Source organism: Rhodnius prolixus, unplaced genomic scaffold (genome assembly GCF_049639745.1).
Source record: "Rhodnius prolixus isolate KJV_2025 unplaced genomic scaffold, Rpr scaffold_13, whole genome shotgun sequence".
NCBI classification, from domain to species: domain Eukaryota; kingdom Metazoa; phylum Arthropoda; class Insecta; order Hemiptera; family Reduviidae; genus Rhodnius; species Rhodnius prolixus.
Genome location: NW_027411583.1, coordinates 5,829,458 through 5,843,675, shown reverse-complemented (window position 1 = coordinate 5,843,675; position 14,218 = coordinate 5,829,458). Strand labels below are relative to the sequence as shown.

General features: G+C 32.5%; 1 protein-coding gene and 1 long non-coding RNA gene across 5 annotated transcripts in view; one reads left to right on the top strand and one right to left on the bottom strand.

Annotated features, from left to right (window-relative positions):
* Positions 1 to 14,218, bottom strand: part of mAChR-B (muscarinic acetylcholine receptor) — a 307,231-nt gene that overhangs the window by 154,850 nt on the left and 138,163 nt on the right. The window contains exons 1-4 of one of the 4 annotated variants that reach the window (XR_012454768.1): positions 5,291 to 5,490; positions 4,750 to 4,950; positions 4,462 to 4,621; positions 2,527 to 2,988 (exon numbers count right to left, since the gene is read on the bottom strand). The exons of 1 other annotated variant lie outside the window; for it this stretch is intronic. The gene's annotated coding sequence lies outside the window, so the exon portion shown is untranslated. Of the gene's footprint in view, positions 1 to 2,526; positions 2,989 to 4,461; positions 4,622 to 4,749; positions 4,951 to 5,290; positions 5,491 to 14,218 lie in introns of those variants that run through there. 2 more of the 4 variants (XR_012454769.1, XR_012454770.1) reach the window with 2 other exon arrangements.
* On the top strand, positions 5,464 to 12,579 carry LOC141448009 (uncharacterized). The gene is made up of 3 exons (XR_012454786.1): positions 5,464 to 5,538; positions 5,621 to 5,727; positions 12,284 to 12,579. It is a non-coding gene; the product is annotated as an uncharacterized lncRNA (long non-coding RNA).

The window sequence follows — 14,218 nt, the reverse complement described above, 5'->3', positions numbered from 1 at the left end:
CAACTTGGTTGAATAAAAACTTTTATGTACATATATACGTATATATGAGGAAAATATAGGCAATTAAAATTACTTTAAAAATCATCCAAGATGGCCAATTGGGTCCTAGTGATTGATTAATTCAGTGTTTAAATAATGTTGCTCTAATTTAAAAAGAAATTGGATTCATTCTAAAATATGAATAACAAGTTAAAGGGCAATTTTAAAAAAGTAAGTAAAATCTTTTATCAATTAGATTCTCAAATCACCATGGTGATTAGTATCAATCATTTACTAATTAAAGAACTTTTTGAAACTTTTTTATGAATCACACTTTAATCTTTAATAAATGGAACATTATTTGATTAAAAAAAATTGAAATGAGGATTAAATTGAAATTTAGAAATCTATTTTGTTTATTAAGAGCTGATCTTTCACTATCAAAATTCATTTATTATAATGAATTTTTGGCAAATAATTTCAAGGGCAGCCATCTTTAGAATTATTAATATAAAATGAGAATTAGATAATTTTTGGAATTACTTAAGCGTGTATTTTGACATTAAAATAATGATATGTCCACGTTATGTGGTAGAAAGGAAACGAATGTTTGACGATATATACAGGTATTTAGATGCACCATTTCGCTACGAAGACATTATATTCTCCACCAACATTTATGTGCTTAAGTCGATAGCAGAGCTAGCAATGAAATATGAATGTATTTAAAAGCTACAGCCGAATTAGAATGAATGGAAGAAAATGCTTAGAGAAGGATTACGTGATTTTAATTTTGGTTAAGCTATAAGGATGGCAGGAGCACAGAGTGCTGCTCCATCCATTAGCAGTAGTTTATGTAAATAGTTGTATATAGTAGAATGATGAATGAGTGAAGCGAATGTATTTGTAGGTAAGAATGGAGAGTGAGTGATATTCTAGTGATAAGCACCTAGACGATGCTGGCTGTATGGCGGAAGCCAATGCCAAAAAAAAGAGAGAAAAAAAAAATCAAGTACAGCTGATTTTTAATTTAATCTTTCATTTGAATTCTTATTCAAACGCGTCTGTTTTAATATAATTTATAGATGTAGACCTTTCTCATTACCTCTTCCTTTTCCTAATGATGTGCTTCCTTTTTTTATTTTTGTACATACTCCCTTCTACTTTAAGGCAAACTTGTCCAATACAAAATATGAGAATATCCTTTCTAACTAAACCTGAACTACTACAGGATGTATTGCATAACTTAACAGTCAATTAATTTTTTAAAAACGTACACTTAGTAGTGTTACCTACTGTAATTTGCAAGGTAGAATCAAATTACTGGGTATAATGAAGAGGTTTGTTTTTTGTCTTCTCTTAATGAGAAGACAGTTGGCAATCATAACTTGCTTTGTTAGCGATACCTCCTTCCGACAAAAAAAATCCCTTATTAACTTAACAATCAGTGATCGGTTATGAAGCTAAAGAGTTAAAATTCAATTGTAAAGGGCCAGTAAAAAAGTTTTTATTGGCGATTTTGGCTGTGTTGATGCCATATGAGAAAAATTCGAAACCCACAAGATTTCCAATTCAATTAACATACTCGTAATGAACATTTCTTGAACTTGGAATTTCTGCTAAAAAAAAAAATTGTCAAAAACCAATAGAGTGACACTTCTTCTCAACTGATTTTTCCCCATCTTCGACATTTAACTTACAATCGTTGATCCCTATTAATATTTTTAGAAAAAGATGCAGAAATAGTGCTAAGATTATCCTGTTCTTTCATTCTATGACTTTATTATGATATTTTAGATAGCTAAATCCTGGGTTACATGTGGACAAAAGACAAACTTGGAGACCTCACATCAGACAAAAAAATGTGATTCCATAAGATAAGACTACTCGACTAACATCTAAACTATGTTTTGTAATATAACGACGGAGTATTGTCCAACAAACTAGAGATACAGGGCATTCTATAAGGAGTTTCGCTAAGTGTTCCAATTTTTTCCAAATCCAATCATCCAAAAATCATCAATGCTGCTTTATGATGTCTCCAACAAAATCCTACATAATAACGTATCTATTCCTATTGTAGCCGTTCTGATGATGTTTGTGATTCTTCTCCAGCATCACAATCCTCTGCTCCTTTCAAGGCTTACCACAACCTAATATTCCATTCAGATGACTGAAACGTCAATGTTCATCGCCACGAAGTTATAGTATTTTTAAACTAAACTTTGCTCAATTTCTGCTGGTTGGAAATTCGGAACCTAACGAGTCTGTATTGCCTTTTCATTGTGATTTTCTTTTTGAAATAGCAGATAAGCATTTTTTTTTTTTTTTCATTTAAATAGCACTTTTATTCAAATTGTTGCTAAATAAAATATGCATGTTTCTGTAGGAGTTATCAGAAATGAATATTTTGGGCGTATTGGTTGTCCCAATATGATTAATCTATTGCCATAATTAATTATATAGCATTTCTGGAGACTTTTTTAAAAAGGTCTCGAGAGATCTGTGTTACACTTAATTGGAGAGGGTGAAATAATTACAATGACATAGTTAAAAATATATAAATATAATTTAAAATTAGAATTATTACAAAATATAATCATTTTTTCCGATGATTAATTTGTATCACAATTGTAAGAAGATTTATTTCCATACAAAACTTACATACATTTGTAGCCGGGCTCTTGGTCGGTCTGGGAAGAAACATTTCAGTTTATTAACATTTCATTTTATTGTAGCATTTACTAGCTTCACAATACTTCAATAAGATCGCAGGATACTCCATTCTTCAATAACCAACTTTGGCTTTGCCTTTTGCGAGCAGCATCACTCCCATTACCGTAACTAACAATGACTATCTTCTAACAGCATAATTCTTCCAAGATTTTTTTAAATTGTTGACTACCTCTCTATGGAAAACTTAGCCCTTATATACCAAAGATACAGTGGAACCATTGGTATTGTCCAAATAATTTGACTACCACTAATGATTCCATTATTCTGTCCAACCTTAAAAATAATAATTAATTATTAACGTAAATTTAAAAAGGATAAACATAGATACTAAGTTGAAGTTTCTAAAATAAAATAAATTATTAATTTCACCTAGTACTCACGTAAACAATACAATTTAGAATAGAACAGAATAGAAAATAAATTATTCTGGGACAATTGTCCCCTAAGAATAAACACAGGTACAAATAGAGGCCTTAACAGTTTGGCCTATGATTAAACAGAAAATAAATAAATAAATAAGTATTTACAAAAAGTGAAAATAAAAATACCAATAGAAATTAAGGAAATAAATTAAAACAATTAAAATTTCGGAGGAAGCTGAATAGAAAGGAGATAACTGAATAGAAGGGATTTAAAGATAAATAGGGTAGGAGCATGGCGGACAGATGTTGGCAAGGAGTTCCAGAGAGAGGTAGCACGTATTAGGAAGGTTTTTGTCAAAGGATGAGGTACGGTGAGAGGGAATATAGAGATCGGATGAGGAGTTGAAGAATATAGGAAGGCCTTTGAGACTGGATGACTTGAAAAAGGAAAGAAGCCCAAAAAATACTGGCGGCGATAGACAGGAAAAAGCCACTTCAACTTATCGTAGCAGTGCGAAATGCGAGATTCTCTGGAAATGCTGAAAATAAATCTTATAAAGCAGTTCATGGAGGCGCTTAAGCTTAGCTTCAATATCACCTGATATTGACTGCCATACACTAAGGCAACCATAGTCGAAATGGGGGAATATAAGAGAGGAAACTAGGAGTTGCCGGGTCTTCATTGGAAAAAGGTGACGGGAACTATTAAACTGCTCAAGGATATGGATGGAACGACGAGAGATTTGGGAAACATGGTTTTTCCAAGATAGGTTTTGATCAAAAGAGAATCCAAGGTTTTTCACAATATTCAACTGGGATATTGTAAAGGAAAAGATTAGGAAGAGGAGCCAATGATTTAGGGAGTGAGTTGGAGCCAATAACAATAGCTTTGGTCTTTTCTACATTCAGGGTAAGCTTATTGTTCGTGGCCCATTTACAACAGCTTGTAGTTTTAATTCGGATCGTTTTAGGATTTGCATCCAGTTTAGGATTTTGGTTCCATTAGATCTTCTTACCAAATTAAAAACCAACTACTGAATGATTACTAATTAGGAAAATTATTACGTAGGTAAAACTGGAGACATAACTTATATAAGTTTCAAAATAAAATTCTACGGCTTCAACCTTATTCTCCCTATGGAACATTATCTAAATTATTTACAATTTTACTTTCCCTCGCAAGAGGAATTATTGCAGTCGTGTTGATTTTCGAATTGGTTTTTTTTTTCCACATAAAATACCAACTTAACTTTTGGTTTATCAAAAACTATCCACAGGGGACTACACAATTGGGTTATTGTCACTACCCACAAAAATCATTTGAAAAGAAGCTGTAAGGAGTGAGTTATTAAGTTACTGGCAACTAATAATTTAGTAATAATACCAAGTAGGGAAGGGATTAGTTCCATTGATAAGCGTACTGGATTTCCACAAGGAGAACCTGGGTTCGAGCTGCTGGCGCATAGATTTTCTCTTCCAAAGAGCTTCTTACAGCTCTCTGTCCGGTGATGGAAAAAAGCTCCGGGCGCCAATGTTCACAGACGCTTTAATTTAAAAAACAAAAAAGACGTCAAATTTGATAAAACTTTATGTAACAACTCAGAAAATTTCATTAATAATGAAATGGAGTAGTCACCCTATCAGGGTTTTGGTTTCACCAAAATTTACTCACAAGTAATGATACTGGTAAATAAGATGGTTGAAACAGATCCAGATCTCAATTTAACCACTTGTTGCTTAACCTCCCAGTAGGAGGAGGAAAAAAATCAGCGTGGGTTTCTCAGACCCTCTTTCTTTCTTTTTTCCTCTGACTTCCTCTTATCACCGTAATGAGAATGATTGAGAGCCTCCAAAATTTTGAGACCTAATGAGTCTAAAAAAAAGAAAAAAACAGGTTAATAAAACAAAAATCACTCAAGATACAGGCTAAATAATAGTTTTGCATGTTGCAAACAATGTATTATCCACAGATATTACAGAAATCTTTCTTCTTTCAGCCTTATTCACTTTATATGGTATTATTGGGACTTCTTATGAGTTAGATATCTTGATCGTAATCTGCCGAACACCTCTTGAAGTGTGTGAGCTTAAGTCTACATGAAGAAATTAGATATTTGGGGGGAAAAAAGGGTGACCTTAAACTGTGAAGATCCAAGGAAAACTAAAAATTGAAAACCTACACATTGCTAAAAGAGAATTAAAAATATACTTACGTACATGATAGCACGATTTGGGGTTATATTAGCCTAAAAAACATTTCATTGCACAGTACTTCTCCTGATATTTTCTGTCCATGCTTTCAGCAGCGAATGAATGTATTCCTTGTGAAGTTACGAAGGTATGTAAGTGATTATAAAATTGTAACCTACTAATACAAATTGCAAACCTTAAGAATTGTAACCTCTTAATTGTAATAACCTAACCAAGTTATCTGCCTAGTAGCTACAATCATCCTGTGCTCGTGAGTTGTATTGTTTGTAGAATACAGATAGTAAAAATTTACTATTCTCTCAGTCTACATAAGTTTTATTATTTATGTTTAGGAGTCAATGCGTCAAGAAAGTAATGCAAACGTAAAATAAAAAAAGCATCTCTTCATTTGCAAGCAAAACATAGGAAGGACAAATAATTTGCTTCAGTAAATTTAATTGTAAGTTGTGAACATTTATTATTTAGATAATTCTAGTCTTAAGATAAGAAATCCTACTTCTGTAAACATGAATTAATTGGTTTCTGAACATAATTTTCTGACCTAAAAAATGGTCTAAAAGCCAATATTAGTTTAAATTCTGTAGGGGATTGGCAAGTCAGTTCATGCCACCTTGAACTACGGTTATATATCGTATTATAGTTCATATTGCCTGCGTTAATTTGTAAACATTTTCTAAGGGACTGTAGTGGCATGATCTAGTAGAAGCATGCCTCCACTCTTTGATTAGACTTGACTGTACGTAGAAGCACTCCTCGAAAACCTTGAAGTCTCGAGTTCACATGCCAAGGTATAGTGTACCTGTTAAAACTACTCAGATTATCTGTTGTCTGGGCCCAGTAGATGCATGTGTTTGATACCCTCATTTCCTGATTGGAGTAGTGCTGTAGTAAACTGCGGAAGTGGATAATTATTAACTTTTACGCCATCCACGGGTTTGAGGTTCCAATCACCATGGCTGCATTTATTCCTGCGCCCAGCTTTCTTGGCCTGCCTCTCTGCCCAATTCTTAGCTGTTATCATTACGATTTCTCTGAATCCCAGGGCACAGAGAATTAGTGACAGTACTTATCAGTAAGTCCATCTAGATGGCCTTACATCGCCTTGAATTAACTTCCTAAGACAAGACAGCCGCGTGGATCACATTGGAAATTACGTCTCGGGAATTGATTATCCTCTTATCATCTCTGCTGCACAAATTATTGCAACGATTTCTTACTTTGATGAGTTTTCCAAGGCCTACCGAGATATACCTCACAACAGCAGCCTGTTTTCTTCCTCTTTTTTTTGCCGAGGAGCCGCCCGAACATCTCACGGAGTCCATAAGCTTGAAGTAATTATTGAATAATTTAATAGTTTTATGAGATCATGTTGCCAAAATTATTCTGTAATCGTATTCTCAAAAAACACTCTCACTAAGAAAGCAATATAAAGCAATATATTCACTTCTTAAAAACCAAAACCCGCCCGAAAACCAATTCTGGGTGAGCCCCTGCAATCCATACATCCTAAGTGAAAATGGATACAACCATCCATTAATTTAACTTGTAGACTTAACCTGTCACTATTGATAAACTGAAATTTTCCTATTCAACCTGTTCTCCTTTACATTAGTTTACCATTGTTTTCGATTAATTAACCTTGTTATTCTAATGTAGGTCGAATGAATTTCAAGTTGTTAATAACTTCACTGTATTTAAGGGATTTACTTAGTAAAATCTAGTAAACTGAATATGTGAATGTTTCTCAATAATTATCTTAATTTTTTTTGGGGGGGGGTGTTTCTTCATTATTTGTTTTGAATCTAGTGGCTCAAAAGCATAATTAGGGAATATCTTTACTGGGAGGCAAGACCAACATATTATTTTTGGGATATGCTCAAAAAAAAAATGAGATTCTTCTCACCCAAAAGTTTCTCTATCTTTGATGATCGATTCTCTCCTATCAGAATCTTTTTCTTCAGCTTCCAATATGTGCTCTGGGTACCATTCTTCATTACTGAATCTATTTTAATATTTCTTTAATTTAATCTATTAATACCTTTAAATTAAATATTACAATATTTTTGGCTGATATATTCTCACATGCCTCTTCTGTCAGCACATTTACATGTTGCCATACATTATTATACTGCAATAGTGAATACATAATAGTAATTATGAAAAAAATGGTATAAAGTCTTATGAGAATTTAAATCAAATTTTTGAAACCCAGAATAACTTAAAGCTATACAATGCTAGGGCAAGAGATAATATTAAAAACTTTTGTCAATTGAAGATCTTTAACAATATAGTTTTAAACCATCATTATTTTCACTTATTTGCGGAAAGTTATAACAACGATTGAGTCATTGAAATAATTGAACAAGTTAGGATGTTGCTAAGCTTATCCAAAAGTCCTTTTCAAACTCTTATACAATAAAACAAGTATACTGTTACCGGGGGCCTGACACAGTTAAGCATTGATGAAAAGTCTTTCATCCACAGTTTCCAATTATATACAGTCAAACGCTGTTTAATTACTTTATATTTTCAGCTACCTATTAAACACAGGTTTTCTCTCTCTTCAAAATTTTCCACCCAAACCTGATGTTTATTTTTAACCATTATTTAGGTGAGTTCATTTTTTACCTGGTTATGGCCATTATTATTTTTTAAATGTTAGGTAAAAACTCAATATAGTTTGATTTGAAGAGAAGTTTCGATTTTGTAATGAACACTGATATCCTCAAACGGGATTTTTTTTTTTTTTTTAAACTTTTTAAAATATTTACAACTTCTCCTAAACTTATTGCACGTTTTAAGTATAATTGTCAAATTATTCGAATTATGCATAATATCCAGAAAATTATTCAAAGTGGAATTTCAATTTATTAAAAGACAAATCTTTCAAAATATTCAAGGATACAGCTTGAACTATCTAAGATCAAATCTTCAGCACTCTGGAGCTGTATAGTCTTTGCCACTCCTTCATAGAACTTCGCGTTGTCCAAAGAGGACAGTGTACATCAAGATAAAAGCATTTTGCTTCTTTATCCATATTTCTCTCAAATTCTTAGGCAGTGTAAGTTCTCTTTTATAACTTAATCTATTCACCCTAGAGCTTGGCCAGCTTTATCTTTCTCCTCGTGCCTTCTTTTTTTGGAAGGCATCCCTTACCTCACCCTCTCATTTCTCCTCTACCATTTCTTCCCATTGTGTTTCATAATTAGACGTAACCTTCTTGCTGGGTGCATCTCAGCAAGTGGCCGAACCATTTTAGTTGGTTTGACATTTATGGTCTTTTTCAAGTTTTTTTCGTCAGTCTATCCATACTGCATTCAACTGGCTGGATTTACTTAAACAGCTTTTAATAAGGAACCAGGAAACCAACGCATACGAAAGGAATGTCGACTTATGCACTGATACCTCTCGGTTCAGGAATCGTTCTCAAATGGTATTTAACAAAAGCAACATAGCACCACATCATCCTCTTATTCCTCTGACAATAGTGCCATCCTGACTTAGATTAGCTCCAAGATAATTACAAGTGAGTCTTCAGTAGCATTGGTCATGCTTTCAATTCTTGTTATTCTGATTATTCATTAGGCTTTTCTTCGATTCTGTTATGGTTTTTTCAAGGTTAATGATTATGTGGTTCCTTTAAAAATCCCTCTGCATAACACTTGAATTTTCATTTTTAAAAAAATTAATTTTTTAAATAAAGTTTTAGTCAAATTTGTGTTTTTTAATTAAATTCATCTGACTTTTTTAGTGGCCGCCATAAAAGAATTGTGACTTTTTTTCCCTTACCTTTTATCTTATGACTTTGATATACAGTGGTCAAAAAAAGTATTCATACACTAAGTTTTTTGACTTTATCTACTGAACTTTTGTTTCTAAGATGACTATTTCTTCAGCACTGAAATCGAAGATAGTAACAATGAATTTAATGCTCTCATTTTCTTTTATAAACATAAAGAATTGATTAAAAAGCAGAAAAATAATTTATTGTATGCAAAATAAGTATTCATACACTCAGTCTGAATGTTATAATTAACGCAAAACTAAAGACCTAATATTTTGTAAGCAATCCCTTTGCATTTGTTATTGCCTGAAGCCTCCTTGGCATAGATTCCACCAGGTTTAGTGTCTCTTGAGATATGATTTCTGTCCATGATTTCTTTAAATTGGTTATGAGCTCTTTTCTGGAAGAACATTTCAATTTTCTAATTTTACGCTCCAAATAAGACCATAAATTTTCAATAGGGTTTATATACGGAGACTGTGGAGGGGTAAGAAGTTGTTCTCTGGGCATTATAAAGCAGCCATTCCTTAGTATTTTTGGGGCTGTATGTTTGGGATCGTTATCCTGTTGAAAGAAGTATGTGCTTCCGATGAGCACGCCAACTCTCGGAAAGCCTCGCGTCAACTTCAGGGACCCTTGTTACGCCACAGACCATCAGTAATCTATGCCAAGGAGGCTTCAGGCAATAACAAATGCAAAGGGATTGCTTACAAAATATTAGGTCTTTAGTTTTGCTTTAATTATAACATTCAGACTGAGTGTATGAATACTTATTTTGCATACAATAAATTATTTTTCTGCTTTTTAATCAATTCTTTATGTTTATAAAAGAAAATGAGAGCATTAAATTCATTGTTACTATCTTCGATTTCAGTGCTGAAGAAATAGTCATCCTATAAACAAAATTTCAGTAGATAAAGTAAAATAACTTAGTGTATGAATACTTTTTTTGACCACTGTATATCACGGTGGTAAGAACTAAATCTTTCTTTGAAAAATCAATTAAAATTTGAAAGAAAGATTTGCTTTTACTATTTCTTTTCCCAAATTATAATGGGAAGAAGCTCCCAGTATCCGGAATTATTCAAATATTGTATTAAAATTAGATCAGCCCCAAGAAATGTATTCTTGTTTAAGTACATAATAAAATAAATTTTGTTATCTATGACTACAGCAACATTAAAGCCATTGGATGAGTGTTTAGTAGCATTATGTTGTTGTTGATGTTATCTTATCTCATAAAACTTCTGCCATAACTGGTAACTGAACTGTTGGTAAACTGGATCGATCTTCGATAATAACCTCTTTACAGCTTGGTGGAAACGTATTTCATGGAGCATCAATTGCCTTCATACTATCGATAGGTAGTTCATTATAATGGGGTTATAAAACACCTGAGGAGAGAGGTTATTGTACCACTTTCATGCTATGATAGCAGTGCTAGAGAGAAGGATAGGGACGAGCAAAAAATATTTATCAACATCAATATATTATCAGAAGTGAAGTTCAACGCATCTAATATTGGATTTTGTATTATTTGGTCGGTAATGTTAGCTTCAAATTCTTGCATGTTCAACAAAATCTGTGACCTTCAAGTTCAAAACTCTCCTACAGAGTCTAAAGCTTATAATTAATAATATAATTATTTCCTATTTATGTTATTTATTATGACATTGGCTTCCGCCTACAGCCAGCATCGTCTAGGTGCTTGTCACTAGAATATCACTCACTCTCCATTCTTACTTATAAATACATTCGCTTCACACATTCATCCCTCTACTATATACAACTATTTACATAAACTACAGCTAATGGATAGCTTAACCGAAATTAAAATCACGTAATCCTTTTCTAATCATTTTCTTCCATTCATTCTAATCGGCTGTAACTTTTAAATACACTCATATTTCTTAGCTAGCTCTGCTACAGATTTAAGCACATAGATGTTGGTGGAGAATATTATGTCTTCGTAGCGAAAGGGTGCATCTAAATACCTGTATAAGTCGTCAAACATTCGTTTCCTTTCTACCACATAACGTGGACATATCATTATTATATGTTTGAAATCCTCTTCCTCCTCATTGCAATCTACGCAGAGAGGGGAGAACCTTTTGTTGATCCTGTGTAGATACGATCCGCACACACCGTGTGGTTCGCTCTCTCAGCCTGCTTATTGTCGTCACAACCCATTTATTCAGTGACAGTTCCCTTATAAACCATGGTTGTCTAGGTAACTGAATCTGCCATAGTTTTATAGAATCTCCCTTTATTACCATTACTGTAATCTGTCTGGCCATTTTTGTAGTGCTGTTTTTGCAATTATACACTTGATATCGGTGTGTGGGTAACTTATAATTAGCCATTTCCCCCACTATTGGTGGGCTTCCTTTGCAAGTTTATCAACAATTTCATTTTTTTTTTTATACCACACAATGACCCCTTACCCACAAAAAATTAATGCAGAACCCCCCTTTTCTTTAAAAATGGCAATAATTTCTACCAATCTCTGCGATAATATGATTCATTCCTGTAGTCTGGTTGTGTATATGTGATAATTTACATAACGCACTCTGGTTGTCGCTAATAATGGTATATTTTTTCACCGACAACGAATAAATATTATTTTAAAGCTGTTAAAATAGCAATTAGGTTCGCTGTATAGATGGACGCCTCATCTTCTAATTTTAAAATATGGTAAAATAGTTCCGAACCGGATCATACACAGCACTTCCGATATCTAATTATTAATGAATGTCGAATATTATTTTTATTTTATAGCTTAAACAGATAATATTAACTAATTTTTTGTTTTTGCTTTGTAAATATATTCTCAGATACAACTTCATTAATAGAGTGATAGTTTTGTATCCTTAATTAAAGAATAGTTTTAAAGCAAAATAAGTAATGCACTTTAGAGGCTATTCTCATCTATTTTTTAGTGACTAATTTATTTAACCAAAAGGGAAAAGTTCAATACAAAAGAAATTAGAATAATTAAAGAAGAAAACTATAGCACTTGCCTAACAATTCAGCGCAGTCTTTGTTTCAGTACTCTTTAATTTTCCCAACATTAAAATGATAAAATTAGAGACAAATACAAAAGATGAATAGGAATAAAAAAAAGAGTAAAATATTGAAAATGATTTCCATAGCAACGACAGAAAACCGTCGATACTAATTTGTTTTTTCTTCATTTAATTTATTATTACAGCTGTAAAATTTTGTCAAGAGTAATACAGCTTGATAGCTTTAGTCCTATATATTCAGTGGAGCAAATCACAAGGCTATTGGCGTCTAACACATCTAGGTGGATCTTCAGAAATTGTTCGACAGACTAAAGGATTCGGACTAGCGGATCAAGGATTGTGGAATAAAGTGTTAACCTCAGAAATGAAAAGTAATTGGGCGCCTCTGCGTAACAAATTTGGATTTGTTTGTCTTTTTATTATTTTAATAGTAATAATAATAGTCTGTTTGTTGAGCTACGTAATAAAATGAACAATTAAATATCTGTTGTAAAACAACTCTTAATACCCTCTAGTTCTACAAAATTCCACAGAGATTCAAGTGAGTTTGTGTCAGTACACATTTCTTCCTCTAGAGTTCACACTGTTCTAGGTGGTGGAAGTTACTTTACACCAACCTTGACTTCTTAATCTGTTTCAAAGCTAAATGTGTTCTTGGTAGAAGTTTCCATAGTAATCCACCCCCAATGGACCAATAAAATGTATATGTTCTCTTGAGTAATCTTGTTTTTAGCCAACTTTAAATGCAAGATCTCGAAGAACTAGTTTATTAGCCTCGTAAAAATGCCAAGAGATGTGTGTGTGTGGGGGGGGGGTCATGTTTTAGGCTAATTTTACTTTCTGCTAGTTCTTGATGAGGATTTACATTAAGAATTTGGACAGTTTCTGTTTCCGCAGGGAACTTCAACCGAGAAGGCTAATTGTGCGAGACAGTGTTCAGGACTAGTTTCAGTTCCATGTAAGTAAAAGTCATTGAAGATCTTTCAAAAGCTTAACAGTCATTGAAGCTTTAATGGTCTTCAATAAATTCAAATTTCTTTTTTAAAAAAAATTTATAATTTTAGAAATCATACAGATGATTGAACAGAAATATTGATATTCAACATCCAATATTTGTTATAAGAACTTTTTGCAAATTGAGTTAACAGAGAAGGTTGTGTGGGTGTATCTTTTTTAGGTCGCTAAGGGTCTCACTGCTTTGTAATAATATTACGAAGCTGATAAATTGAATTGTAAAAGAAAGTTAAGGTAAGAAGTTTTAAAAGTGACTTTTACTAAATTGTTAAGGTAAAATGTTTGTACCAAGAAATAATGTTTTTACAAGGACTTTATTTCTTTTTTGTGTGTGTGTGTGTTTCCTTTAATTATTATTGTTCTTATTTTATCTTTAAGACTGGTACGAAATATTTATATTCCTTTTTCATCTGTAACTGTACAGACAACAATTTTTCGACCATTATTATTGGCCATCTCATAACTGCACATATTAATGTACTTAAAAATATCATTGTAACCCCATAGTAACCAACAAATGCAGCTATTACATCAAATGTAAACGCAAATCTTGGTGAAAAATCAGTTGTAAGTAGAACTTATAAACTTCATTCAATGGATTTGAGCAATCCAAACTATGTTCATGACAAAGTGATAGTATATGGAAGCCCTTTTCATGAAGAACTGCCAATTTGGAAGATATTACTTAAAAAAAAAAAAATCGATTGTAATTAGCAACTGTAATATTGTGATTACTTTAGTGATGGCTATAATCGATTATTATCACGACCAATGTACTGGGTGTAAACAATAGGGTTAGTTTTTAAACAAACAAAAGCTTAATGTACTTCAGTTAAAACAACTATGTACTATCTATTCGATTTAATGAATAATAGAGGTGAGTTTTTCTAAAACCAATAGGACTGAAGACCTATTTTCCTGAATAGCCTTATAATTTTGCTGAAAAAAAAAAACTATCTTCTATTCAAGTAAGTGAAATGACATATATAATTGCCGTGCTCATTTAACCTCATCGACAATTTCATTTAAATTTTTAATTAATCAACCTTCGTCTTATTCTTTTATGTAATAAAAAGTGTAATATAATTTACAATTCTTGTATTAAT